Source organism: Stylophora pistillata, chromosome 2 (assembly GCF_964205215.1).
Source record: "Stylophora pistillata chromosome 2, jaStyPist1.2, whole genome shotgun sequence".
Taxonomy (NCBI): Eukaryota; Metazoa; Cnidaria; class Anthozoa; order Scleractinia; family Pocilloporidae; genus Stylophora; species Stylophora pistillata.
In genome coordinates this window covers 24,396,642-24,423,797 of record NC_142520.1, presented here as the reverse complement: position 1 = coordinate 24,423,797, position 27,156 = coordinate 24,396,642, and the positions used below count along the sequence as shown (strand labels likewise).

General features: G+C 39.1%; 1 pseudogene; it reads right to left on the bottom strand.

Annotated features, from left to right (window-relative positions):
- Nucleotides 1-7,053: 7,053 nt before the first annotated feature.
- Nucleotides 7,054-15,166, bottom strand: LOC148737963 (uncharacterized; annotated as a pseudogene).
- Nucleotides 15,167-27,156: the final 11,990 nt, after the last annotated feature.

Genomic DNA, 27,156 nt, shown 5'->3' with positions numbered 1-27,156 from the left:
CCTAATTTTTTCTTTTTCTCTTTCTCGGAGAAATTAGCCATACAGCTCAGTACTCGTGTAAATCGGAGGTGAAATAAAGATGATGTATGCATGTATATGTATGTAAATGTATGTATGTAACGAGTCAATTCGCCAACGCTACAACACCTCTTTCTGAGTGATCAAATATTTGCTCGGGAAGCAAGATATCAGAAGAAAATGTTTGATTTACATCCTGTGAGAGAGGTAGGTGAAACGGGCAAACATGCTCCTCTGTCAAGATGTTAGATGAAAATGTGTATCGTTTAATCGGTCTCTTTAGAACTACGCTACACAGTAAGGTTCTTCAAGTCACTGAAAGCCTTCCCAATCTTTTTTATATTCTTCAAGCTACAAAATTAGGTGAACTAGACACCAAATCATAGCGACCAAGGGCGACCGAAGACAAACAGTGCAATTCTCGATGTCTACTTCCAAACAAACAAAATCCTAAATCCGGATTAAAGTTTATCACGTTCAGACGATTCAAGGTGTTTTTTAATCCGCCTTGGAAAAACGTGCGATCCAATAAAAATTCAGTCAAAGGCGTATGTACCTATTATTATTAATTATTTCATAGTGAATAATTGTTTTGTTAGGTCCAAAGAATTTCCAAATGGACAGACTAATGACCATATTTCGCAGTATTGTGGAGGATAAAGTCGCTCCAACCGCTAACATCCTTTTCAGATATCATCCCTTGTGTCACTAAATCTCTTGACGCAAATCACAGCAGATGATCAGATAGATTGTCCTAAATACAAATGCCTTGTGAGCTTCTACACCATCTTACAAACTGCTAGACAACTCGAGTTTGATATTGTACAGTATCTCTACGACTTTGTGTGACAGACCCCTCTTGTCTAATACCTTTGTTAGTAGAATTTGAAGACAAGTTAAGAGATTGGCTAAATATTTTTTTCCTGCGAAAAACCAGAAGCGGTAGTTAACAATTATTCCACAAGCGCGCGTTGGATATGAGATGATAGATAGCCGACTCGGCGCCTCGTTGGCTATAGTCATCTCATATCCAACAAGCGCGAGCGGAATAATTGTTTTATTAAAAACGTTAAATTAAATTATTAAATTTTATTAAATTTTTAGCTCCCTTTTAATTTTAGGCTGACACGTACGCTTGCCATATTTGTAGATTATGGTATATTGGCTGATATACCATAATGGCTAAGCCAATAAAAATTGTTGAATTGCATTATCCAATGATCTAGTTTTTAAAAATGAGCATTATCCGGTAAGTATTGACATTAAATGTATGCATCATCCGCGTTTTAAGTTCTTCCTTTCACCAGATTTAATAGGCTATGAACTCTGCTTCATAAATGAACCCGCATTCCACTCCTTAAGTTCAGTCTTTGTTCCTTGAGGAAGGAGTGAGGTATCATTTTCCGACCAGCGGCTCATCATTGAGCCCTCGTAGATATTAATTGTCATAGTCATTAATGAATGATGGAACAGAGAATTAACCCTGAAGTGTAAATTAAAGTGCTAAATGAAACCCATAAAAAACTCTCTGAGCGTTAGCCCTAGTGAAGGTAGCTTAGTAGGAAGAGCAACGGTAGATCTAATTCGGAGGTCGTGGGTTCGATTCCAACACCGAGGTCACAAGATCATTTTCTTTATATCGTGTAGTTCCCTGATACCCTTCACTAGGGCTAACGCTCAGTGGGTTTTTCATGGGTTTCATTTACCACTTTAATTTACGCTTCGGAGTTAATTCTCAACCACAATTTCGACTATATATAGTTCTTCAAAAATCATTTTACCAGCCTGCATTTAAAATAGTGGTTCATAGAAACCTTTTAAGATGTTTTGATGTCATTTGTACCACTGAAGAGAAAATAAACATAATATAAGGAAAATTTTGCTGCAACTAACTCCTCCATTTGAAAATTCTCTACAATCGAGTTTTTTAAAAGTTAAAACCTCAGCAAATGTTTTCATTAGCATAAGAATGTATCCATAATCACGGTAGGAATAACTCATTTATTCTAGAGATGAGAAAAGTACTTTCCACTATGTTGATCTATTCTGTTGGAGCTTTTAAGTTTCTTCCACACAATTTCTTTGTGATGATTATTCACATATTATGTTATATTCAAGATAATATTAAACTAATCACTCGAGTCAATAATACAATGAGGTCTCGTATTTTCGAGTCCTAGGACCCAAGTCGTGTCTCTGGGAGTAAACTTGTAGATTCGAGGTAATAGACTTCCTCTGAAATAGTAAGCTGCCAAATCATCAGAGAAGAAAGGCATTTCCTTAGCGTGTGAACAAGCTGCTTAATAAGAAACCCGAGTATGTGCTAGGGCTGCTAGTTCATCTCTCCGGGGCCCTTTCAAGTCGTTTCGGTCGTATTGCGCTAAACGTAGCCCAATTAGTGAGTCTGTTTTGCTCTCAGCAAAAAAGTTAAAAATGTTGAAGGAGGTCTTGTATTTGGAACATCAGCTGGTTGAAGGTCGCCCAAGAGACTGTGAGAAATTTTCCCCCTTAAACGACCAGTCTGCTGCAGGAAGAAAGACGAGTATTTAGAACATTCTAAATCGAGAATTTGAATTGTGAAATTGGGTGTCGAAAGTAATCCGGGAGCCTCTGTTTATGCTTTACCCTTCTCTTTGATTCGTCCAGAAAACTCGCACCATCCGCTCAACCAATCACAGGCAAAACGAAAACCAATCGTGGTCAGCTGCGTTTTCCCATGCTTTTGGTTGCTTGCCGGGTTTAAGTATTAGTTCTCATTGGCTAATAATGATGTAAGCCTTTATTGTGATTGGCTTTGGTGATTAGATTGATTTCGGTTTTTCTACAGTAAGTTGAAAACTGCTTCTATTGCCCGTCTCTTGTTGTTGTTGATGTTATCTCTTATTTTGTTTTGTAACAAATATTTGTGGAGTCCTTTAAACTCAAGGCAGATATGTGCAATATGTCCTTCAACGGGAAGCTAGGATGATAATTCATCTGGATTCGAAAGGACGTAATGCCTTGGGCAAATAATATCGTTCTCTAAGTACTTACAGTTTTCGGCCTTTGAATTTTGGGAGGCGGTGAATACGAGCCACTCACTGAAACATCAAGAAAAATGTGAACTAGGGAAAACTGATACAATCAGATGACGTATCTCTGACAACTAGGGTGGAAAGCGTTAATCCCGTCCTCTCTAAATTGTCAAAGAAAATAACAAACAAATAAAAAACTAAAGAACCATCACCTATTGTTATGACTCACCAGGGTCCGGTGTGGGAGCTTGTCTCTGTGGAAATACTACAGGGAGTGGCCATAAACCTCCTCCAGCTACTGGCTGCACCACTTTGACAGGCTTAGCCGGATGGACTGGCGGATGGGACGAACAGCAGGGACGCTGCGTAGATGTCCGGCACCGTCTGGTAAGAGGACAAGAAGCGTTTGTCTGTGCGTGATGCGGCTCTCGAGCCTATAAAAAGAGACCAGGATAAGAGTTCGTCTCATGATTTTTGTGTGGTTACTATAACGTCAGCACTGAGAATTTTTCATTTTTCACATATGTCCTTTAGTTTTGCTCGCAGGCTAAGTGGCTGACGTTGCTACGTTACAGTGATCATCCCGTTTCGACAGTGAGAAGCAACTAAAACCGAGTCCACCGCGAGTTATTCCCCACTCCCTACAAGAATTTGCCAAGTCCCCAAAAATTCTCCAAAATCCATTTATAATCCAGGATGGAGAATAGAATGTCAGTAAAATATATGGGTAAAATGTCTTGCTCTAAAGTGCAACGGAATGCACCCAGAGCTTCCAATTCTGAGTAAATTGCACCAACCCTTGGTTCGGAGTTTTAGCAGTTTGTTTCATAACATAGAGACGCTATATCAAAAGCCCAAAGTCTCATTGAAATTTGGAAATCATAAGCACAAAAGATCACTTATTGCTAAGGTAACTATCTTTGTTCTCTAGCGGCGTCTAACCCTCTTCGAGAAGAAAGGACGCGGATAAAATCCAGGGCAAGAGGTTCAAACCAATTTAAAACAGAACATACACGTCAATTCAATTAAAAATGCAAGGGCTAGTGATTCGTTATGGAGCGGGGGGGGGGGGGTTGGAGAGAGAGTGAAGCGGTATGTGTCAACAATATCCTTCCATATGTCAAAAAAAATTAAAACGTTTAATAACATCAGATAGTCGTGGATAGTCACGGATTTCTTTAAAACTCGAATTATTTTTAGTCTGCGTGCCATAAACCGTACCTGCTCCAACTCCTGGCCTTGATAGATCGCTGATCAGATGTTGCTTGTATTTATAAATCTGAAAGGAAGAAAAAAATAGAAATACGGAGATGAGAACAAAACCACCCAGTGTACAGAATAATGTCTTTAAGACGCCACCTTATCTGAAGAAAATAAAAAAAAAAAACGCGATGAACCTGTCTCTCAAGATCTTCCACGCGTTCAAAAGCGTCGAATTTCAAGTTCCGTTCGTGATCCAGTTGCTGCATCATTTGCTGTAGGGCCTAAGAAAGTGGAATAAAATTCAATCTAAAGTGCAATCGTTACGTTAGTCTCCAGAGGTAGAGAACGATGAAGAAATTGGGTGATAGAAAAAAAGTGGGAGTGTTTCTTTATCTCACCGTTTGCTCCAGGATTCTTCCTGTGGGTTGCAACTTTCTCCTCAGTTCACCCGTACTGCCTGCGCGAGGTAAAAAGAAGGGGGGAGGGGGTATAGAGGGGAGGGGGTATGAGAGGAGGGGGTATGGAGGGGAGGGGGTATGGGAGGAGGGGGAGGGGGTATGGGGGGGAAGAGGAAATTGCGACTCAAAATACCTTCTTGGATTGTTCTTGCGCAGAAAGATTTCTCCGTTGATCTCTATCCAAGTTTTCTACTTAAAGCGGTTATAGTGAGGACTTCCTCGCAGGCTAGTGCAAGAACAGAAAATCGCGTAAGCTACACTGATCACTGGGCGAAATTCGAAACGAACTTTTGTTCAGAGAAAGACGTTTTTTCGTCTTGTCACGAGCGTAGGAAGAAAAAACGTGAGTCCCCATCAAGAAACACAATCAAAAACTACTCTTGTGCTCTAAGTTAGCCCTGATTTAGTTGTTTTTCTTACTTTAGCATGTGAAAGAACTAAATAAAACAGAAGGGAAAGAGAAAAGCTGAATTTATTTGATGAAATATTGATTTTATGAGGTTAAGTACTCTGATAACTATCTTCTTCCCATTTGTTTGTCCTAGGGGTTCAATTTTATTGACACATTCTGCCAAATACTTGATGGCCTCACAGATATGATTCAGGCATTCATCGATAACTGTCATACAGCTATAAATTATTACATATATATATATATATATATATATATATATATATATAACTAACTGCAGACAGTACTGTTTCGGCCTTCTGGGCCTCATCAGTGCAGTGCTAATGCTAGGATGGGGGAGAACCGAGACGGTCACCCCAAACGACCCAACCTTTGTGGTATCGTCTAAGCCATGCCAGAGTGCTCAAACTAGAGTAAACCAGCGAGCATGCGCAATTGCAACGGCAATGACTCATCCTAGATAGAGTGCTCAATTTGGACATGAAAGCAAAGCTTTGTATGCCAAAGAGATATATATATATACATATATATCCATTCAAGGCAGTTGCTGCTTGCAGGTTGCTAGAGACTTTTCTTCATTTTGTTATTGACTTTCCCTACCCTTCCAACAAAATTTCTAACGATTTGTCTCATTTTTTGACATTCGAACGTTATTTTATTGTACTCATACAATAGGTAAACAATATTAAAGGGACTAAATAAAATCCTTTGTTTCCTACTCCCTCGCAATTTCTGTGCTTCTTTCAATGCTTCGTAGGATACGCAATTTTATGCTGGTCGGTAACAAATTAAAAAAAAATATTCGTTTTGCCTTTGGACGATTAGTTTAAACAGCATCCTAAAAATACGTTGAAATGCTTATACAAAAAACACAATTTATCGCATTCAAACGTAAAGGAGAAATCTTAAAAAAATAAGTAATCCGAAGACTAACTTCCGGCCATAAAGGTCAGAATCTGTTATTTTCCCGGAAATTAAAATAACATTGACTTAAGCAATGACTTAGTAAAAATCCTCAAACCGCTAATCACAATTTCCTTCGAACATAAACTATGATCACGGAGCAATGGGGCAACTGACTACTCTCTAAGTTCAATGGAAATTCTCTAGACATGCATATGGCTATGATAGCCTTACATTCCTCCTGAGAAAAAATGATCGAGAAAAACCTGTCAGAAAACGCTGACAGCGTTTTCCAGACGTTCTAACCTCGAAGTAAATGTTACGCCCGAGATCCTGTTGATAGATTAAGTTAGATAAAAAATGTTACTTTTCAGATTGCTAGTCCTGATAATTTTAAAACTTTCTCATTAAAAATATGTATAGAAATAAGTTTAAGCAAGATATCAAAGATCAAAACACTTAAAAGTTCTCCTTTTGAGTGTCGAAAGTTCTACATGCTCGTCACAGCAGTTCAACTTTTTGAGTCAATGGAAATCTTTAATGCCACTTGTTGAATTAGACGTTGGCCGTCTTTTGGTTGTCTCTGCTTTGCAAAGAAGACTCTTGACGTAGATTTCATCGGTATCTTCCTGGTTTTTGCTCCAAATATCAACATTTGTTGGTAACTACAAACTCCTCTGGATTCCAATGCTCACTGCCTCAGCTGTTAAATAAAAGAATCTAAATTTAGAATAGATCGTTGAGTTACAATAAAATTTTTCCCTAGACATGAAGAGATACACTACACAACAAGATTTTCATATAAGATGTTTCCTTTTTAGCTCGTATCATCTTTTCTTAAAAGATTGTTGTAATCGTAGGTTTCTCCACGCGATTGTACCGCATCTCAATTAGCTGGGGCAAAAAGATAAACTTTTAACCCGATTAGAAGCAAAACAATAGCAAAAGCAACACTGCTCAAATATAAACAATGAATTATGATTCAAAGTCACTTTTTATGTTTTTAAGTAAAAATTATAAACAGAATAGTTGCTTACTTCAGTGTCTAAACATCGTTGAAATCCAGGCTGACGTCATCCCCAATGAGTACAAATGGTGCCCAGTGCTTCACCTCCTTGAACTTTCCAATTTCTCTCATACACTTCATGGCCTGATTGAGAGCTTCACTTGCCTTCTTTCCTTTAGCAAGCGCATCGTAGAAGAAACTCATGAACTCCAGGGTTCCCTCGTCGTCAATCGCCCACAAGGTTACCACAACAGATCTAGCACCTGCACCCAAAAGTGCTCGCGCGATGCCTACCACACCCTCAGCCATAACCTCCCCACGAGCTGTGTGACAGCAACTTAATACAACAAGTCCTGCTCGCAGTCCAGATTCTGCCACATCATTCATTGTCATTAGGTAGTCTTTCTCTTGAGGTTTTGGGTTTTCTCTTGTGGTGTTTGGTGCCAGAAAAACTTCTCCAGTTTCCATTTTACCATGCGCTGCGATGTGTACCAACGCCACCGATGACATTCGGTTTAACACTTCATCTTTTGTTGCCATTTCTCCAGTGAGAGGGGCGATATTGAGGAAACGTCCGATCATCTCCACCTCTTTCCGTGCTCCTGGAAGTTGCCGCAAACATTTTCCCTGATAGATGATATCTTTGAAACATGGGTCTCCAACAAGCAATGCACCAGTCGTCATATGAAATTGAGCTGAGTAATCAGGAATTAATTGGAGGGTCGTCAAGGACGGAAGCACACGAATTGTGAAAGAATCACTTAGATAAGTTCACTTAGAGTCCTCCAATGGAGCGAAAGGTACAAGGCAAAATGGCCCCTCAGGAACAAATGTAAGCTCTCTACCCTCGATCAATTCAGCAATGGGAGTAACGATGATTTCATAAAGCTTCTGTAAAGCCCTTGATTTCGAGTACAACACATTAATTGGGATGCCATCACTCGCCATTTCCTCCCGTTTCGGCGAATCAAGCGAAGGATTTTCGCACCTAACATTTATTTTTGCTCCAATCTCCTCAAGAGCGGTGTTGTTCAGGTGCTCAATGAAAATTTTCAAATCATCCTCATACTTGAAACTATTTACATGTACCTTTCTCATCTTGATGTTATTGTTGCTGAGGATTACCCAGAGGTAAACGCAAGGACCATTTATGGCCATAAATACCGTGCTCGATGGAACAGCACTCAGAAACGTATTGTTCGAAGGGCTGTTTGTTGAAGAATCTCCAGGCTGATATCTTATGTCCATGAGATCTCTGAGAGACTGCGCACGTCCTTTTTCTGCGGCAAGAAGAGCCTCTACGACGTTACCTTCCTGTAGATGTGTACGCCACAAACCTTTGTACGCCGTTTGGTGTTGATCACGATAACAAATCTTCCACTGATCATTGAGTTGAAGACTGGCCCTGATATCATCATACACCTCTACACTCGACTGAAAGCAGACAAACGCCTTCAAAACATTTCCAAGGCACTCAAAACCTTCACCAAGCAAACAGAGTGAGCATGCCTCTCCAGTCTTGTCTCCTACTTCTTTAGCAATTTCTAGTTGACGCTCATAACCCTCGATTGCTGCTTTAAACTCTCGTTGATTTAGACGAATGCTGCCAAGAAGGCAAAAGCTTCTTCCCACTCCCACCTTGTCTCCCACTTCTTTAGCAATTTCTAGAGCAAGGTGATGGTACCTGGTTGCGGTTTTCAACAGTCCCAGACATCGATGAACTTCTCCGAGATTGCAATAACTTGCTTCCTCTCCGACCTTGTCTCCCACTTCTATAGCAATTTTTAAATTACGTTCATAGTACTCGATTGCTTTTCTGAACTTTCCTTCACCTCCATGAGCGTTGCCGAGATTGACATAGCTACCTCCCTCTCCGGCCTTGTCTCCCACTTCTTTAGCAATTTCTAGATCACGTTGATGGTACCCGATTGCTGTTTTGAACTGTCCTAGACCTTGATAAGCGCAGCCGAGATTGGCATAACTTCTTCCCTCTCCGGCCTTGTCTCCCACTTCTTTAGCAATTTCTAGATCACGTTGATGGTACCCGATTGCTGTTTTGAACTGTCCTAGACTGTCATAAGCACAGCCGAGACTGGCATAACTTGTTCCCTCTCCGGCCTTGTCTCCCACTTCTTTAGCAATTTCTAGATGACGTTGATGGTACCCGATTGCTGTTTTGAACTGTCCTAGACCTTGATAAGCGCAGCCGAGATTGGCATAACTTCTTCCCTCTCCGGCCTTGTCTCCCACTTCTTTAGCAATTTCTAGATGACGTTGATGGTACCCGATTGCTGTTTTGAACTGTCCTAGACCTCGATAAGCACAGCCGAGATTGGCATAACTTCTTCCCTCTCCGGCCCTGTCTCCCACTTCTTTAGCAATTTCTAGATGACGTTGATGGTACCCGATTGCTGTTTTGAACTGTCCTAGACTGTCATAAGCACAGCCGAGACTGGCATAACTTGTTCCCTCTCCGACCTTGTCTCCCACTTCTTTAGCAATTTCTAGATGACGTTGATGGTACCCGATTGCTGTTTTGAACTGTCCTAGACCTTGATAAGCGCAGCCGAGATTGGCATAGCTCCCTCCCTCTCCGGCCTTGTCTCGCACTTCTTTAGCAATTTCTAGATGACGTTGATGGTACCCGATTGCTGTTTTGAACTGTCCTAGACCTTGATAAGCGCAGCCGAGATTGGCATAGCTACCTCCCTCTCCGGCCTTGTCTCCCACTTCTTTAGCAATTTCTAGATGACGTTGATGGTACCCGATTGCTGTTTTGAACTGTCCTAGACCTCGATAAGCACAGCCGAGATTGGCATAACTTTTTCCCTCTCCGGCCTTGTCTCCCACTTCTTTAGCAATTTCTAGATCACGTTGATGGTACCCGATTGCTGTTTTGAACTGTCCTAGACCTTGATAAGCGCAGCCGAGATTGGCATAACTTTTTCCCTCTCCGGCCTTGTCTCCCACTTCTTTAGCAATTTCTAGATCACGTTGATGGTATCCGATTGCTGTTTTGAACTGTCCTAGACCTCGATAAGCACAGCCGAGATTGGCATAACTTCTTCCCTCTCCGGCCTTGTCTCCCACTTCTTTAGCAATTTCTAGATCACGTTGATGGTACCCGATTGCTGTTTTGAACTGTCCTAGACTGTCATAAGCACAGCCGAGACTGGCATAACTTTTTCCCTCTCCGGCCTTGTCCCCTACTTCTTTAGCAATTTTTAGATGACGTTGATGGTACCCGATTGCTGTTTTGAACTGTCTTAGACCTTGATAAGCGCAGCCGAGATTGGCATAACTTTTTCCCTCTCCGGCCTTGTCTCCCACTTCTTTAGCAATTTCTAGATGACGTTGATGGTACCCGATTGCTGTTTTGAACTGTCCTAGACCTCGATAAGCGCAGCCGAGATTGGCATAACTTTTTCCCTCTCCGGCCTTGTCTCCCACTTCTTTAGCAATTTCTAGATGACGTTGATGGTACCCGATTGCTGTTTTGAACTGTGCTAGACCTCGATAAGCACAGCCGAGATTGGCATAACTTCTTCCCTCTCCGGCCTTGTCTCCCACTTCTTTAGCAATTTCTAGATCACGTTGATGGTACCCGATTGCTGTTTTGAACTGTCCTAGACCTCGATAAGCACAGCCGAGATTGGCATAACTTCTTCCCTCTCCGGCCTTGTCTCGCACTTCTTTAGCAATTTCTAGATGACGTTGATGGTACCCGATTGCTGTTTTGAACTGTCCTAGACCTCGATAAGCACAGCCGAGATTGGCATAACTTCTTCCCTCTCCGGCCTTGTCTCGCACTTCTTTAGCAATTTCTAGATGACGTTGATGGTACCCGATTGCTGTTTTGAACTGTCCTAGACCTTGATAAGCACAGCCGAGATTGGCATAACTTTTTCCCTCTCCGGCCTTGTCTCCCACTTCTTTAGCAATTTCTAGATGACGTTGATGGTACCCGATTGCTGTTTTGAACTGTCCTAGACCTCGATAAGCACAGCCGAGATTGGCATAACTTCTTTCCTCTCCGGCCTTGTCTCCCAATTCTTTAGCAATTTCTAGATGACGTTGATGGTACCCGATTGCTGTTTTGGACTGTCCTAGACTGTTATAAGCACAGCCGAGACTGGCATAACTGCCTCCCTCTCCGGCCTTGTCCCCTACTTCTTTATCAATTTCTAGATGACGTTGATGGTACCCGATTGCTGTTTTGAACTGTCCTAATCTGTTATAAGCGCAGCCGAGATTGGCATAGCTACCTCCCTCTCCGGCCTTGTCTCCCACTTCTTTAGCAATTTCTAGATCACGTTGATGGTACCCGATTGCTGTTTTGAACTGTCCTAGACCTTGATAAGCGCAGCCCAGATTCGCATAACTGCTTCCCTCTCCGGCCTTGTCTCCCACTTCTTTAGCAATTTGTAGATCACGTTGATGGTACCTGATTGCTGTTTTGAACTGTCCTAAACTGTTATAAGCGCAGCCGAGATTAGCATAACTCATTTCCTCTCCGACCTTGTCTTCCACTTCTTTAGGAATGTCTAGGTGACGTTGATGGTACCCGATTGCTTTTTTGAAGAGTCCCTGGTCTTGGTATCCACAGCCGAGACTGGCATCACTGTTTGCCATAACTTTTATTTTAGCATTAGATTTGCTCAGTAAATGAACCAGGGGTTTGCTATTGTTTTCAATCTTAAAACTTGTCAAAGATAAATAAATTATGAATAGATTTGCGAGAATGTGGTGGAATTGTGTTATTTATCAATTTAGAATGCGAGATAGAACCTTAGGAATTGGAGCGCTAGCTCAAACTTGAGTTTTTTTTGGAGACTTGGTCTCTTTGATTATCTTAGAGTGAACTAACCAGCTCTCAAGCGCAATTATTCGCTTAGAAATGTTTGTTAAGGTGATGTTCGCCAGAGATACAGATTACGGGCCATCAGTTCGAAATTTTGCATGAATTTTTGAAATGAAATGTTTTAAAGTGAGATTTGCGCAGTAATTGAAAGAGCCCTTTGAGAATACTCCTAACAACTGCTCAGTGCGGTATCAGTGAACATCGCTTGCATTACTTGTTTAGAATCTGACTGTAACGTGTTAAATTTCTCGGAAATATTTCTTGCGTAGCCTCTTGTATCACGTTTGAAACATTCGTGAAAGGATACGGCCAATCCCATATGAAACCAGCTTCTTGCTTCTTTATACAAGGAAAGCTCGACACAAGCACTGGCTCCTAAAAAGAAGGCAGCAGTCGGTGGTGCAAGGTAGTTATTACCGTCAAGGTACAAACGTATGCAGAAAGCGATTTGATTTTTGTTTAGCTCGAAAACAAAAATTGTGATAAAGAAGAAATTATCAACAGTGGAAGAACTTAAAATGGACTCTAAGGAGCTTATACAAAGCGGCTTCCAACGAAGGTTCAATTGAAAGTTTATTGACGTTTAATAGTGCTTTTTACCTTTATAGCAGATATAAACACAGCAGATATCATGGACACCTGGGTTGATGTATCCTGCCGTGATCTACACTTTTCACTTTTGACGAAATCAAAGAAAGAGTTTTGATGAATTATGGCTGAGAACCCACCTTTTTTGATGGCTTTAATTAAAGTGGGTTCCAATTGAACAGCAACTGCTGCATCATCGAGACACTCTTGGTAGTTTCCTATGAAATTTGGGGAATGAGTTTTAGGTGGTCATTACATGCAAATGCAGAAAAGAGGCCAAAAAAAATTGCAATGGCTTAAATCGAGGTCCATCTGCGAGGATCATTTCTTTAATTGATTTTTATGCGGTGTCATGAAAAACGAAATTTATTTCATTTAATGTTGTGATCAGATTTTCTTAGGGAAAAAATAACTGTAAAAAATTTGCCTCGCTCCTAACCTGTGGTCTCCAATCCCCGCTAGTATCTGGGATGCACAGGGTTCGGCTTCTTTAATGCAATTTCTTAGATTCAGGCATGGATCCAGGGGAGGTGAAATGGGTTGATTTCCCTCCCCCCTCCCTTTTGTCAGCCCCGTTCCTTCTTTTCTTTTTCTTATCCCTCAAATATTGAAATAATATTTGATTTCTCTGATTTCTCTGATTTCTCTGATTGAGGCGGAGAATGTGCATAAGGGATGACTGGCTCTGCCAATCAATCTATTCATTTTGAACCCACAAACACACTGTCCAGCATGTAATCCAAAAACGCCTCGTTTCCATGTTTTAACGACGTTGCGTTGTCGTCGTCCAGGCCATGTCTGTCTACTCTGCCATTCCGACGACGTGCGATTTCGATTTTTAGATTCTGTTTATAATTCTTAGGTTTTGCTCCTCCATCCACAATGCAGCGCTCAATAGCTGGCTTTTTTACAATTCTAAAATAATATAATTGGCATTTGCGTTGTCTAAAATTCGAAAATGTTAATTATTCATGGGAAATCAATCATGCTGATGTACAGGCCTCAAACACCTCAACCAGGCTTTGGTTCTATCACATTATTACAAGAATTCACCCCCATTTCATTATCCTGGATCCGCGCCTGAGATTGTGGTCCACTTGCGAGAATCACGTCTTTGCTTGAAGGAGATTGTGCATTCCATTATCTATCGCTGCACGACAAATTTATAAGTTTGAAATAAAATCCTTACCCAAATGGAAATGAGCTGCTGCCCTGTTACTATAAAGCTTGGCGTTAAGCCGTTCATCTTTGCAGTTGACTTGAAGTCCTTCAGTGTAGGAGTTTATCGCGTTATTAGCTTCTCCTTGTCTGTATTCTTTGTTTCCTGTCTCGAGACATTCTTTTGCTATCCCTGAAAACAAACCGGGCTCAGGGTCGGTTACTTTGTTTATTTTTTTATTCATTTAAATACTTGTTTAAAGATTTGCACACAACTTACAATGTGCGAGTAGAGCAAACAATAAGACATCATGTCCTCTACAAGACTCGACTAACAGGCCAGCCCCATGGTAATAGCAATTTAATAAATATTTAAAAACAAGAAAAACCCTTCACCAATCCCGCAACAACAGATAAATAAGTTAATTGATTAATTAATAATTAACAAGTGCATGTACTATATAAATTTACTCTTCTACATTTGGGACGAATAATCATAGATGAAATCTTAAATCTTAATCTTTTTTCTGATGGTGACAAAGCTTGAAATCCGAGGAGTTATACTTTTTTTGTTTGTTAAGTTATTTACAGAACATAACAAAAGTTAATATAAATGTGCCAAAACTATACTGGGGCGTCTTTCAAGAATGCACTTTCACCTTGTTTTCTCACCTCTTAAAGTATCAACGTATGCACCCAATTCAGGGTCACATAGAGTTACGTGACTTTCCTCGGTCGCTGAAATTAACAAGAAATTATTTTAAACTTATCAGTGATCACAACAATATGTAATTCCAACTGAGCGAATTTTCAGATTTCCAAAACCTTCAAGTTGAAATTTTCTCAAATAACAACCCCTTCAAAATTACCGTAAAGAGGACTTTCCCTTTTTTATAAAAGCCTTTGAACTATGACTCCTCTTTTCTTCGTTTAATATATTTTCACCTATTCGAGGAATGCAGAGCGCAACATATCTTTTGTTAAGATCTCATGGAGATAAAATGGACTTTCGGTTTGCTTTCCGCGGCAAAAATTTTAAACACTCATGCGGAAACACCAATAATAAAAGCCTGGAGCCCATTACTTAAAAGCCTAGAATTCGGACCAACTCGCTAGCTAGAGAAATCTCATTCACAACCGTTGTTTGGTCTCGTCACGCCACAGGGGAGAGATCAGGTTGCGTGACGAGATCACACAGCGGCTGCGAAGGAGACTATAGTAAGCGTGGCATCATTGTAGTTTATTTCGAGTCAGAATTGTTCAGAGAACAGTGACAACAGACCACAAAATACCTGTGTGTGATCTGATTTTATATCAATGAGAAGGGTCTTTTTTGCTCTTTCTCGTGAACTATGTTCTTGTTGGAAACTTTGAAAGTGATCTTTTTCTTGAACAAAAAAGGAAAAAAAGTGTCCCATCCGAACCCACTTATCCAAAAATAATACCTCTTGTATGCGTTGCAAGCCTATGTTTCTCACCTGTGGCCAGGAACTCATGTTTTACATCCAGTTCTTCTCCCGTTGTTGGGAGGGTACTTTCCGCCATAGCTGGAAATAAAATAGAATCGATTGTACTGTGCTAGAAAACATGGTTAAAAATCAAAAGAGGAGAGTCACACAAAAGTAATTTCAAGAGAACGTCGAACACATGTATATTTAATTATAAAGAAAGAACGAGAATCTCAAAGTTCTCATTATCACACTATTGTTGCAGCACACTATTGATATCGCAAAACTAAGGAGAACTTTGAAAATATTAGTAGACGCAACGCTGAAAAAGAAAATATGTTGCTGTATAGTTTTGAAGAAGATATTTTGGAAATTTCTATTAGCTGGTGAGGTGATCTCGTCTCTTAGAATCAGATTCTGCACCATCATAAGCATTCATTGAGCCCACGTTTTAACCTTTTAGCTTACGACATAAATAAACAAGCTCAATATGTACCAAATTCAGTCTGTTACTGAGCAAAAGATATATCTACCAAAACGGAACTCCAACTGAAAACCAGTCCGATATAACTTGACTAACCACCTTGTAGATACGTAGTTCGAATAGTTGAAGACAAAAGTCTAGTTCCCTTGCAAAACCACATTAATAACGGGTCAAGTTCGAATGATGTTGGCAAGCCTTCAAAGGAAAAATATTTAATCGCGACGTTAGCGAGGTTTCGTTTTCATACGTGATCAAGATTCATCGGATTTAGAAAAAAATAAACAGGAATCGAAGGAAGGAAGTAAATGTTATACCCATACCTATATCTCGAATTAATGACACGTTCAGTATCCGAGTTAAGAAACCCAAATGATTAATCGTGACGTTGGCGAGGATTCGTTTTCATACGTGATTAAGAATTTGTAGTCATTGTGGTTTCTAGGGTAAAAATTTCACTTTTGTTAGGTTTGTCACGTTTATCAAATATTCCTTGTTTTAAAGCGTTGGAATCTGCGAGCGCGGAGCAATATTAGGCGAATCCTGTGCTCGCACCGGCTACCAAGGAGGACAAAGTGAGTCGTCTTTTAATTTGATTCCTACTTAGATTACGCAAAAAAGGAAAAAAAAATTGCTTTTAGCCGATTTAATACCTCGTGTAATGTCTAATGACACCACTTTGTATTTATGTGACATGAAAAAAATGTTTTTTGACAGTTTTGGCTACAACGGAATCACAGTTACGTCTCTCGTAAAAACAAAGAAAATCACGAAGAGACTCGCAGATTCATGTAGTAATTCCATGGAGCGTGTAAATATTTTTTTTCATGCAATAAATTCTTTATTGACCAAGCTTTCGTCTCGGTTCTTCAAAATAGAGTGAAGGAACTTAGCCAATACACAGCCTTCTTAAACTCACATTTGGCCAGTAATGACATAAAGAGGCTATTACATAGCTGCACTTGGATACGAATTTTCATTTATCATCGAATGTAGATCATATCTTTAACTCCTTCAAACAGAAATCTTAAACTAGGGGGAAAAAAATTCGTATTAAAAAGCGAACGTATATGATATTGTTTATTTTGTCGATATTGATTGCAAATTTGAATCAAAGACAATTTTGAAACACATTCGAAGAGCACTGAATGCACAGATCGCTATGTATGAATGGCGACTTTATCAAGGAATGAAAATTTGCAATTCATTGATCAACCTGACAAAGTGGCGCGAAAGGCGAGTGACGCGTCAGCAGCTGATTGGCGATATCAATCAATGCAGCTTACATGAAAGATATTTTTCCATCATCTTTCTCCTTCAAACAGAAATCTTAAACTAGGGGGAAAAAATTCGTATTAAAAAGCGAACGTATATGATATTGTTTATTTTGTCGATATTGATTGCAAATTTGAATCAAAGACAATTTTGAAACACATTCGAAGAGCACTGAATGCACAGATCGCTGCATCGAAAACTCAGCTCGCCCGAAAACCACTTTAACTTTCGGCATAAAAAATATAACGATTTCTCATTACAAGGACTATTTCCTTTAAAACATATTGGGTTCAGTCTTAGAATCGCCCGTTGATGTAAACAAAAGCCTTGCATGGAAAGTGAAAGCGTTATGTTGATAAATCTGGTTGTGGTAACGAAATTGACATCTTTATATGTGACGATATAAATGGTACCCTTACTGCGTGCGATGAAGATGCCATGGTTTCGAAACAAGAAGAAATATTGAAATGTTTGTATTTCATCGACAACTACATTACCGTTATTATCACTATAGATCGTGGATATTACGAAATCAAGACTGTTGCTGTAATCTATAGACATGGAGCAGGTACGCAGGAATTTTGTGACTTCTTCCTTTTTTAACCTAAGGCTTTGTTTGACACTTCGCTTCATTTTTGAGAAATATTGTTTGGTTTTGACATTGACGTGAGTTCTAATCAAAAATAAAACGTCATCTAGCTCTGTCACGCGCTCCGCATCACGCGCTTTTGCTGCATACTGATCACGTGCAGTTAAAGCTTTAACTCCTAAGATCTGATTGTTAATTCTCCGCTCTTGCTGCTACATGTTTCCTTCTAAATTACTCACGTGAATTTGGTTTTATATTAAGATAACAACTTTTACCTGATAAGCTTGAGTATTCTCACTACCTGTTCGCTGGAAAATGTATGGATATTGCAGGGAGAATTTACATGTTAATCACTTCTGGGAGTTAAAGGTTTAAGGAAATTAAAACGCGCGCAGACTATTTAGAAGTGAATTAAATGAGAGAAACCAATAAAAATTTATTTTCGTGATTTTTGTGAAACATTTTCCGATCTGAAAACAATAAACCAGGAAAATCTGCTGAAATTATATTTAATTCAGTTGTCAGGGGGTAGAAACATATGAATACGCGCTTCCATAAATAACATGAGCTTTAAACAGCTATCATAAATTCCAAAATAAAAATTCATTTGTACCTGTCAAACCGTTATCCTCTGAATCTCTCTATTCTCCAAAAGATGCCATTTGTTATATCTACGTGCCTGAAAGTAACCAGAATTAAAATTTTGCTTTTCAACAATTTTTATTCCTATTCATATATTTCTGTGCGTTGCAAAAATATTTGAAGCTTAATAGCCTCGAGTTTACATCGTAATAAATATATTTTATTAGACGTTTTGTTGTGTAGTATCGCTGAGTATTTTTACGAGTTGTGCCGTATTGTGCATATTGCCATATGGCCATATGGCCATGTGGCAATCTGCGGTCTTTTCTTACACTTAAGTAGCACGGAAAGCCGTAAAAATCTTGATCAAAAGCTCATCTTTCAAACCGGCAGTCTAAATCCCGCAGGGATCAACGAACGCTTTCCATTCCACTAATTTATTCTTGTTTTTCTCGTTGCCATGTTCCCACCAATAACGTGGCTCCATTTTCTGCCTTTAAAAGCACACACAACCCACAATACCTCTATTCGCTCCGACGATGGGCTAACGCTCGAAACGTCAGCATTTGTAATCGTTACGGTGGCCAATTTACTACTTCAACTTTGTTGATATATCCAAATTATTTCGTTACTCCCACCGACGCAGCCCCAAACAGTTTCTTTCGAAACTATCAGCCTTTATTATTTTGTTTACTATGTATGAATGGCGACTTTATCAAGGAATGAAAATTTGCAATTCATTGATCAACCTGACAAAGTGGCGCGAAAGGCGAGTGACGCGTCAGCAGCTGATTGGCGATATCAATCAATGCAGCTTACATGAAAGATATTTTTCCATCATCTTTCCATGAAAATGCATTACTTTTTTTTCCAAATTTTCAATTTTCGCTTTCACCGTTACAACGTTATAAATCTTCTAAAATGATAAAGGTGAACTTTTTTCTCATCAATAACTCCCGCCGATGCCGCACCAAATATGTTTGCAGCCAAAAGTGAAAAGTCTCCAGTGAAATTCAGTGGCGCTATAGATCTCATGCCAATGCAATCAGGTTTAGAATGGTAAAATCTGTTCTCTCCGATTATGAGAATGATTTTGATTTGCATAATTAAAAATTTGGTTTTTTTCGTTCGTAATCGAGTCCCGAGAAAGATTGAACGGACATCAATATTATTTATGTTCATTCGCTGACTACCTCTCACATGGAAGGAGAATTTGGTGTGACATCAAAATACTTCCCTTAAGAGGTAACTTTCTAGGTTCTCAACGATCACAATTTTTTTGTTGGTGGAATCAGTTGCATTGATTTCTAATCTGTGAGAACAACCTACACATGTTCATCATCGGAGGGAAACGTAAAGCAAAAAAACATCCTATCCACAATATAGTAGCCTTTTTGTATACTTTTTTTGCACAATTTTCCGATTTTTGATTATAACATGCCCTATATTACTTCACTTTCTTTCCTTATCCAAAGAGTGCCGCAATTAATCTCCAATAAAACTCTTTTGCCAAGGATACTTGACTTCTCGTCGTAACTAAAGGAAAAGAGATTTAAAAAATCGTTACCGCTGAAGTTATTCAAGTGTTTTTTTTTTATCTGTGTGTGTGTAGAAACCCTCGGTGTATCTTACAGGAGTTTTTATGAATAAATTGTCATTGAACCACTTGAAAATGGATTTTAAGTCCCTCTCTCTCTTTGATCCACCTTTTTTTTCTTGTGTTAAGATGCAGTAAGGGAGTTCATATATTATGGTTCATGTAAGACAAGCAGTGCGCATGACACTGGAATCAGTAATGTTGCATTTCATAGATCCTCGTGGACAAAAAAGTCAGCTACTTCAAGGTCCATTAATATATTCTTAATGTCAGCATTGAGAAATAAATTCTGTTGGTTTAAATGATATGAGAGATGGGCAATCTTTTTAAAAATTCTTTTTACATCTGTCACGATGGAGCTCGAAATATGTTTGCTTTCGTTACATAATTTTTATACATGACACTTTCAACATTGATGATTGCAAATTTGAATCAAAGACAATTTTGAAAGACATTATCAAAGAATTAATACAGAGATCTGCTGCATCGAAAACTCAGGTCGCCCGAAAACCACTTCAACTTCTTTGGACATAGAAATTCAACAGTTTTTCATTACAGGGACTACTTCCTTTAAAACATGTTCAGTTCAGTCTTAGAAACGTCCGTAGATGTAAAAAAAATCTTTGCATGGAAAGTAAGACCGTCATTTTGATAAATCTGGTTGTGGTGACGACATTGACATATTTACGGGTGAAAGTACAATTGGTACCCTTACTGCGTGCGATGAAGATGTCATGGTCTCGAAACAGAAAAAAATGCTGGCATTTCATCGACAACTACATTACCACTATTACTATAGATCGTGAATGTTGTGAAATCAACTGTTACCGCTATCTTTAGATATACATCAGAGACGTGGGCATTTTGCATATTTTTCTCTTTTCAACCTAAGGCTTTGTTTCACACTTCACTTCATTTTCGAGATATATTGGCTGGTTTTGATGTTGAACAGAGCTAAAATTAAATAAGCGCGCAATCTAGTTCTCTCACGTGCTCATCACGCGCTTCTGCCGCATACTGATCACATGCAGTTAAAGCTTTAACTCCCAAGATCTGATTGTTAATTCTCCCCTCTTGCTGCTACATGTTTCCTTTTAAATTAGTTATGCCAATTTGGTTTTAGATCAAGATAACCGCCTCCCGGTTAGCTCAATTGGTATAGCGCTGGACTGTTGTGCGGGAGGTCGAGAGTTTGACTCCGGCCGGATCAACACTCAGTGTCTTTAAATAACTGAGAAGAAAGTGCTGCCTTTGTAATAATATCTGCAAATGATTAGACTTTCTAGTCTTCTCGGACAGGGACGGTAAATGGAGGTCCCGTCTCACAAGCCCTTATATGTGATAAAGATTGTGGGACGTTAAAGAACCCACGCACTCTTCGAGAAGAGTAGGGCACGTAGTGCCCGGCGTTGTGGTCTATCCTTGTGTAGTGTCTAATCTAGGGTGAATTGGGGAGGGAAGGTGAGATCAATACATGGACTGAAGTGGCTGCATGGTGACGTCCGATCTCACCTTAACTGATTGTAAAGCGCGACTGATTATCTATATAATAGTTTGCGCTATATAAATGTTAAATTGTTGTTGTTGATAACAAGTTTTACCTGATAAGTTTGAGTATTCTCATTACCTGTTTGCTGGATAATGTATGGATATTGCAGGGAGAATTTACATGTTAATCATTTCTGGAAGTTAAAGGTTTAAGGAAATTAAAACGTGCGCAGACTTTGTTTTCGTGATCGAAATTGCTGTTTTACCCGAAGAAAGTTATTGTGGTTTTTTTGTTGTTTTCTATTTTTCATCTTTATGATTTGTTTACATTTTTCTGCATGACGAGTGATTCATTGTGCGATGTAGATTCAGCTATTTCCCTTTCAGCGGAAAACACTTGAAATCCGTGAAATTCTTTTTCTCTTCAGAGCAGGACGTACACTGAGTCGAAAAGGATGAATTCATTCCGCGAGTTAAATTTCACCAATACAATTTCTCTTGGAGTAATTAACTCGATATATCGCTCGTTCGCTCCGCTCTCGGAAAATTAAATTAAAATAAGATTAAATGGACGTCCATCTATCCGATGGTTTCATTCGGTGACTGCCTCCCGCCTGGAAAGAGAATTTGGTGCTACATCAAAATACTTCCCATAAGAGATAACTTTCTCGGCTCTCAACGATCACAATTTTCTTTTGACTGAATCAGTTGCATTGATATCTACTCTGTGAGAACGATCTACACATGTTCGTCTCCAGAGGGAGACGTAAAGCTGAACAACATCCTATCAACAATAAAGTGGTCTTTGAGTGTATTTTTCTCACAATTCTCGAATTCAATATACTACTTCAATATCTTTCCTTACCCAAAGAGTGCCGAAATTAAACTCCAATAAAGCTATTTTCCAAGGATACTTGACCTCTTGTTGTAACTGAAGGAAAAAGAGATTAAAATCATTTCCGCTGAGCGTATTCAAGTGTTTTGTTATTTGTGTTTGTGTTTAGAAACCTTTGGCGTTACTGAACCAGTTGTAGGCTGGGACCATGAAGAAGAAATCTAAGCACCTCTCTCTCTCTCGTTGATCCCCGGAGCTTTTTGCTGCGGCTGGGATGCAGCAAGGGAGGCCATATATTATGGTTCATATAAGACAAGCGGTGCACATGATACTGGAAACAGTAATGTTGTAGCTCTATAGATCCTCATGGGTAGAAAAATTCAGCTAATTCAAGGTCTGTTATTATATTCTTAATGTCAGCATCGAGAAATAATTCTGTCATTTTAGCTACATGTGGGAGAGCTTCAGATCGTACAATCCGAAGGCCTAAGACTCGAATTCTCGAGAGGAAAGACGATGTTTTTCTCTCTCCCACGTTCGTCACGAGTAACTAAGATCGATATTTTCTCATTCGTTCGTCTTATGATCCAAATCATTTATATTTGTATATCTAGTCAATATCCTCTTATCTCATTCACTGACTCATTAAGTTCTCACCTTAACTCCTGTGATATGGTGATTTGTCCCACAAGTGTATAACAGAACAGTGTACTTGCTCACACCAGCAGTAACGAGGAAGCTGAATATCGAACTCGAAACAGAAAATCTGGTATCATTTGTTTATTTCGTGGTACATGATTATTTTTTATGATTACACTGTTTCACTATTTTTACGTCAAGTTAGAACTGGGCGACGTAACATTTTTCAGCTTTTCATTTTCATTAATCCGGATAACATAATAATAACAATAACAATAACAATAACAATAACATAAACTTCCCACTTAATATTATTCAATTTTTTTTGTAGCCCTCTGGTTATTATTCTATTTTTTTTTTTTTTGTTTTTTCTTCTTTGAGGTGGTCGTTAGACTTCCGCTTAGTTAGGCTGATGTGGCTACGAATCAAACAAACTCAGCGTCAGTAATACACATAAAGGTGGTATTACATGGCCGTACGTGTGGATATGAGTTTTTATTTGCCATGGAGGGTAGATCATATCTCTAACTCCTTCAAAGAGAAATTTTAAACTAGGTGAGATAAATAAGTATTAAAAAGCGAACGGATATCATCTTGTTTATTATGTAGACGTTGATTGCAAATTTGAATCAAAGGCAATTTTGAAGCACATTTTAAGAGCACTGAATGTAAAGATATGCTGCGCCAAAAACTCAGCTCGCCCGAAATCCACTTCAACTTTGAAGATAAGAATGTAACAATTTCTCATTACAAGGACTATTTCCTCTAAAACACATTACTTTCAGCCTTAGAAACATTCGTTGATGTAAACAAAATCTTTGCATGGAAAGTAAAACCGTCATGTATGTTGATAAATCTGGTTGTGGTGAGGCATTGACATCTTTACATGTGAATATATAAATAATACCCTTACTGCGTGCGATGAAGATGTCACGGTTTCAGAACAGAAAAAAATGTTGGTATTTCACCGACAACTACATTAACGTTATTATTACCGTAGATCGTTACTGTTGCGAAATCAATGCTGTTTCCTCCATTTATTGATATAGAGAAGAGACGAAGGCATTTCGTAATTTTTTCACGTTTTTTAACCTCAGGTTTTGTTTCAAACTTCGCTTCATTTTCGAGAAATATTGGTTGGTTTTGATCTTGCAAGGAACTATAATTAAATGTAACACGTCATCCAGCTCTGTCACGCGCTGATCACGCGCTTCTGCCGCACACTGATCACGTAGAGCCTGAGTTAAAGCTTTAACTCCCAAGAGAACTGAATTCAGAGATCTACTGCATCGAAAGCTCAGGTCGCCCGAAAACCACTTTGACTTTGGAAATAAAAAATTCAACAATTTCTCATTACAAGGACTATTTCCTCTAAAACACATCAAGTTCAGCCTTAGAAACATTCTTTGATGTAAACAAAATCTTTGCATAGAAAGTAAAACCGTCCTGTTGATAAATCTGGTTGTGGTGACAACATTGACATCTTTACATGTGAAGATATAAATGGTACCCTAACTGCGTGCGATGAAGATGTCATGGTTTCAAAACAGAAAAAAATGCTGGTATTTCACCGACAACCACATTAACGTTATCATAACTATAGGTAGTGAATGCTGCAAAATCAAAACTGTTGCCGCGATTTTCAGATATAGAGTAGAGACGTAGGTATTTCGTAATTTTTTCACGTTTTTAACCTCAGGCTTTGTTTAATTTTCGAGAAATATTGGCTGGTTTTCATTTTGCAAGGAACTATAATTGAATGTAACACGTCATCCAGCTCTGTCACGCGCTGATCACGCACTTCTGCCGCATACTGATCACGTACAAGATCTACTGCATCGAAAACTCAGGTCGTCCGAAAACCACTAACTTTGGACATAAAAAATTTAACAGTTTCTTATTTCAGGGACTATTTTCTTTAAAAAAATATCAAGCTCAGTCTTAAAAGCGTCCGCAGATGTAAACAAAATCTTTGCATGGAAAAGAAAACCGTCATGTTGATAAATCTGGTTGTGGTGACAACATTGACATCTTTACATGTGAAGATATAAATGATACTCTGACTGCGTGCGATGAAGATGTCATGGTTTCGAAACAGATAAAAATGCTGTTATGTCACCGGCAACTACATTACCGTTGTTATCGTTATAGATGGTGAATGTCGCGAAATCAAAACTGCTGCCGCAATCTTTAGAAATACAGGAGAACCGTAGGCATTTTGTTTTTTTTTTTTTCTCTCTTTAACCTAAGGCTTTGTTTTACACTTCGCTTCATTTTCGAGGAAATTTTGGCTGGTTTGATGTTGACAAGAGCTAAAATTATATAAAGCACGTAATCTAGCTCTGTCACGTGCTCATCATGCGCTTCTGCTGGGCTTATACTATTTTGCAAAACGAAACGAAACGAAATTTTGCGAAATGGCGTTTTTTCGCCTTTATTTAGCAAATATGTCCTCTTCGTCCGAAACAAAATGTTTCCACCAATAAAATGATCAATATTTCTAAGAGCCTGCTCACCTCTCATTTTATTGAGCATAACAGAACTCGTTTCGCAAAGTAGTAATTTTGACAGAATTACTATTTTGCGAAATGGCGTTTTTTCGCTTTTATTTAGCAAATATGTCCTCCTCGTCCGAAACAAAATGTGTCCACTAATAGAATGATCAATATTTCCAAGAGCCTGGTCACATCTCATTTTATCGACCAAAATAAAACTCGTTTCGCAAAGTAGTAATTTTGACAGAATTACTATTTTGCGAGATGGCGTTTTTTCGCCTTTATTTGACAAATATGTCCTCTTCGTCCGAAACAAAATATGTCCACTAATAAAATGATCAATCTTTCTAAGAGCCTGGTCACCTCTCAATTTATTGACCATAATAGAAACTCGTTTCGCAAAGTAGTAATTTTGAGAGAATTACAATTTTGCGAAATGGCGTTTTTTTTACCTTTATTTAGCAAATATGTTACAAATATGTTAAAAATCAGGCCTGTACGGGACTCGAACCACTGACCTCTGCGATACTAGTACAGCGCTCTACCAATTGAGCTAACAAGCCAACTGGGAGCAGGCCGTTATGTTGATTCGTAATAAACCCGTGAAAGTGATAAATGAGATGCAATGAATATATGAAGTTCATAAATAACGCTATCTACTGCGATGATCGCACATCATACGTATCTAATACCGCAGTTCAAAATATATGAACTTCATATATTCATTGCATCTCATTTATCACTTTCACGGGTTTATTACGAATCAACTTAACGGCCTGCTACCAGTTGGCTTGTTAGCTCAATTGGTAGAGCGCTGCACTAGTATCGCAGAGGTCAGTGGTTCGAGTCCCGTACAGGCCTGATTTTTTTCAGGTCTGATTTTCGCTATTGCATAAATAGCGCTATCTACTGCGATGATCGCACATCATACGTATCTAATACCGCAGTTCAAAATATATGAACTTCATATATTCATTGCATCTCATTTATCACTTTCACGGGTTTATTACGAATCAACTTAACGGCCTGCTCCCAGTTGGCTTGTTAGCTCAATTGGTAGAGCCCTGCACTAGTATCGCAGAGGTCAGTGGTTCGAGTCCCGTACAGGCCTGATTTTTTTCAGGTCTGATTTTCGCTATTGCATAAATAGCGCTATCTACTGCGAGGATCGCACATCATACGTGAAAATTTACATGTTAATCACTTCTGGGAGTTAATGTGTTAGGGAAATTAAAACGCGCGCAGACTTTAAATTCCATATAAATAAAAACTTGAATGCTCCAGTCAAACTAAAAGCAGCAGGTGTATATGGACATGTAAAATATAAGTACAATAACAAAATTAATGTACATTTCACTAACACGAGATTGGTACTCTTTTGAAATTTTAAAATTCCTAACCATTATATTCCTGACTAGCACTCATCTTCCTCGAGTTTAGTTGCGTGAAAAGTCTGAATGAATTCCATGACTGTTAGGGGATTTTTATGAACTGCACTAACCCAGTATTAAGGACCTTAAACCTCTACTAACTATGCTTAAACAGAGGCGGATCCAGGAAATTTTGATTGGGGGGGTTCAAACTTTGGTTCACAAAGGACTGTTGGACTCTTTGAGGCAAATTACTTCTCCCCCACACACCCTCCCACCAGTCGCGGTTGCATGTTATAATTCCTTGGCCGCTTACCGTTTACTTGGATTAAGTTAAAAAAATCAGCCAGTTAAAAGTGATATACGATCCTGTCTTAAAGTTGTAAGCGTCAGGTTTGATAGGGGAGGGGGGGTGTCCAGACCCCCCGACCTTCCCCCTGGATCTGCCACTGTTAAACAGATAACAACAGTCACAGTAACAAGGAGGTGAAACAAAAGATTTGATGAGTAGAAAAATTGCTCGGCTTATGCATTTTCAAACTTTCTATATTTCTTGGCTTCCCTCTACACAGCAGCAAGAACATGAAATCAACTACATTTGCATGGGCTGAGAACTGAAACGCAAGCAGCAAATTATTTATGTTTCCATTTGGAACACAAGCTGCTCACATAAGTTACGCTGAAGTTGAGGTGTGGTGATGCAAGAGACGGTAAAGACACACAGCCATTTGCGAAA